We start from the raw sequence: 4,256 nt of genomic DNA, 5'->3' as shown, positions 1-4,256 counted from the left end.
TCGCATCGACCACCACCAGCACGGCTGCGGACGAGGCGCAACCGCAGACGCCGCCGCCGCCATCCTCATCCACCTTCTCCACCATCCTTCCCAGCCGTTGTCGGGGGCACCCGCCATCTGCGCTCTAGCCCACCCGCTCCCTCCTATCCCCTCCCCCTGCCTGCCAGCCCCGTGATCCATCGCACAGATGGCAGGTACTACAGCGACCTCCTCCCCAGCGGATCCGGCCTCCTCCGATGGAGATCCATCCTGGGCACCGCCTTATTCTCATGCGTGCACGTCTATATCAACGTCTCATTCCACCTCACCTCACCTGAGCCTTTACCTTCCCACCTCTGCTTCAGATCCACATCACTTTGCAAGGTATGTGCTTGATTGTTCCGAACTGGATCGATGGATTATGCAAGGTACTTTGGGTGTCGTCATTAACGGCAATTGTCACGCCATGCTACCATCGGAGGGGTCCCTCATCGATGATTAGGGTCTTCCGAACTACACGAGCTCCATTGAGAAGGATGTTTTTAATTCTGGTTTTGCCTACATGCTTTCTTTGCCTGTATCTACTTAGCTAATGTCTTCTTATAGATAGTAGCTGCTGAAGTGGTGATCAAAGTTGTTCACTATAAGGAAACAACCATGATAACAAAAGTGTATATTCCCTGACCTTTGACCTGAAGTACTTTTTCATTAGAAACTTGCAACAGCCAGGCATTGAAATTAGCAACAGCTTCGTACGTACTGAACTAATTTGTAGCAACACGTACTGAACTAAGTTAGGTTATGCTCATCGTTCCAACATGCTTAGTGATAACCACCTAGCAAGCTGATCAAACATGAAAAAATTGAAGTGCTACTGCTAATCGTACTATTCTGAATGTGAAAATCTATTTAATTGGCTCTTCTCTAATTGTACACTTGCATAAATCTCAGATCTTGCAAATTACAGTATAACCATAAAAGTCATGCTTTGACTTCTATAGGGCCTTTTGCACTTTAATATGACTAATAATTTGCCTTAATATCACAGATTGTATTACTACCTTTCTAAGTGAATGACATTCAAGAAGGTCATTAAATAAAACCAAGAAATCCTTCTGGTATTGGAGTGTAGGAAAGTTGAGACTATAAAACCAAAAGGTTATATTTACGTTTATTAGAGAAGGTTCTTTACTTTTTATAGGAAAACACAAAATGTTGCGATGTATAGTCTAGGTGGTGGGCCTCCTTGATCCACTTGGTGGATGAGGGCGACTCCGGTCCTGGCACCCATAGTGCCGGTGATCCAAAAATCATAGGGCCTAGATATAGCTCTAGCAGACGTATGCGGCTTGCGCATCGAGCTTGGTCGTCTCGAGCATGGAGATAGGCGAGTTGTAGACCAAGAGCTGGTACAGAGATAGGCGAGTTGTAGACAAGAGCTGGTGGGCAGCAAGAAACGCATGCACACCAAAGAACAAATCTGAGTCACATGCCTACTTCTATTGGTTTCTACAAAGAGCGGCTAGCTTAGATCTTAGACCAGTCGGTCACTGTCGAGGTCACCAAGGTGATCTTACAGCACCGCCGTGGGGATTTCTCATGATTTTATGTAGGCAAGCCGCAAGCGGTGGTGGTGATTGGCTGGGTGGTGTCGCTGCCTTGGGAAAAGACGAAGTGATGGTAAAAGTAAGCAGGATCCGATGATTCTTCCGTGGGGATAGCCAAAGTCAAGATGTCGACTACAGTCTCGTCGCAGACTTGCAGTGAACCTGGATGCGGCAAGTCTGATTTGTGGATCGATGGCGGGTCTTGACTTTGTTAGGCCGGGATTGGATGGTTGCGGAGGATGGTGTGCTTGATTGGGTTCCCATGGAAGAATGTGGTCTCCTCGTGGATCTGGTCATGCCCATCCTAGAGAACATTGTGTCCCTAGCTCCCTCGAGGAGCAAGAACAGTGCAAGCGGCAGCAGGGGGTAGGGGTAGATGTGGGGAGGGATGTCGGCGGCTGCTCGAGGTCATCATGATGAAACCCTTGACGTCCCATCTTTATCAATGGAAGTGGAAGAGCACGAAGTCGAGATTGGATAGGAGTTTGAGTTCTTTTTGGCACCAATCGGTTCCCCACTTTAGAGATGTATTTTTTTGCGTGCGAGCAAACAGTGGGTTGATTCTAAAAGGGATAGGCACTTTTCAACAGAAGTGCATGACGGACCAAAAATATGACCTCATTTTATTTGTTTGATAGATATCATATTATTCGTTGTTGTTTGTTCGGTGAAATTTCCTAATATTTGATTGTTGTGTTTCTAATTAGAGCACCCCATAATCACCCAATATGAGGGGATGATAAATGAAAGATACTGATTATAAATTTTAAAGAGCCCGTGGCAACGCACGGGCGTTATACTAGTTATAGTTATAGGATGGAGGGAGTATATTTGATCAAATAATTGATTTATATAGTAGGAAAGTAAATGGTTGACTAACACAACATTTTATCAATGATAAATAATGTCATCAGAGAGCTAGTGTTTTGTGCTTTATTTATAAAAAGCGGGCGGAAAGTCTTTTTGGAGAGGTATGTTGGTTCTATGTGCGCGTGATAACTATTTCTCACTTATAGTGAGTCTACCAGTACTCTCACCAGAAGGAATCCCTTAGTGGACCGGCCCCGTCGCATGATTTTCTTTGATCTTTACATTTTGTTTTCAGTTTGTTTCTTCGGGTTTTCTGTGTTTCTTCAAATATTTTCCTTAGTTTTCTCACTTTTTCTTACAGTTCTTTCTTTTTGCTTTTCAGTTCATTTGTACAGTTTTATGCATTTCTTTATCGTCTTTCTTCAGATTTCCCCCCTTTTTCTTCTGTTTTTATTTATTTTTTCACATAGGTCTAAAATTTTCAGTACGCAATGTACATTTTTCATATACTCATGTAACATTTTTAGATACACCTTAAATGTTTTTTAAATGCATGATGTACATTTTTAAAAAATACATATTTTGAATATATTTTCATATGCATATTAATCATTTCTCAAATACATGTTGAACATTTTTTCTGAATGGCACAAAACATTTTTTAAACTACACGAAAAAAGATTACACTGTATAGATATAGTTTTTGAATTGAACGAACAGATTTTAAAGCAGGTGAATATTTCTGAAATGTTAGGCACATTATTAATAGTGCAAAACATTCTTTTTGAATCATGCAAAAAGTTTTTTAGATTGTGTAAACATATATTTAAATTCCAAAATTATATTTTTGAAACACATGAACATTTTTAAAATAAAACATACAATTTTAAATAGGACAAAATGTAAGTAATTTTATTTAGAAAACATTGTTAAATGTCACGTAAATTTTTTGAATCGTGAAAACTATTTATTTTCAGTTATGCAAACTTTCTTTTACATTGTATACAAATTTATTTAAGATGTTGCAATCATTTTTTGAAACAAGTAAACAATTTTTAAATGGCTCTTATATTTTCTAAACTTTCCCCATTTTATTACTACCGCGAGTCTTATACAATCGATCGGATCACCACCGTGTATGGCTAACAGGCGATTACTAGCGATTCCTGCTTCATGCAGGTGAGTTGTAGCCTGCAAACCGAACTAAGGACTGGTTTTTGAAGTTAGCTCATACTCACGAGATGTACAAAACATTTTTTAATTACATTATTTTTATATTATATACTCATTTTAAAACGCCACAAACATTTTTTTAACATGTGAACATTTTTTAAATGTCACATTCATTTTTTCAATTCTATCAAAGTTTGCTTTAATTATGTGAAAAAAATAACATTGCACAATTTTTTGAACCTGTCATGTTTTTTAAATTTAGGAAAATATTTATCCATTTTAGAAATAAAAGTAAAAGTAATGAAAAAAGGTAAAAAAAAAACGTGCGCTAGGTCATTCATGTGGGGCGCCTGAGGCGGGCGCACCTTCCGTCTCGCCCTTCCCCAAAAAAATAATCTTCGCCTCGCTCTAAACGAGACAAAGCAGCTCCCCGCTTCAGCAAGAAGGAAACCAATTTCAGGTTAGCATAAGAAAACATAGATAATTGAACACACAACAAAACATTTGAAGCTTTCACTTGTTCAGTTGGGTGCAAAATAACACACCACTTTAACAACTTGACAATAAGTAAGACTTTTATCAAATGTTACCTCTCATTGTGACATACACATAGTGCAAACAGAATAATAACCACAAGTCGTTTGCATGCAATACCATCTTACAATTGTGGCATGCTAATCAAGAAAA

The sequence above is a fragment of the Triticum dicoccoides genome, chromosome 5A (genome assembly GCF_002162155.2).
Source record: "Triticum dicoccoides isolate Atlit2015 ecotype Zavitan chromosome 5A, WEW_v2.0, whole genome shotgun sequence".
NCBI lineage: Eukaryota > Viridiplantae > Streptophyta > Magnoliopsida > Poales > Poaceae > Triticum > Triticum dicoccoides.
The sequence above is the reverse complement of the archived record's forward strand: the minus strand, read 5'-3'. Positions refer to the sequence as shown.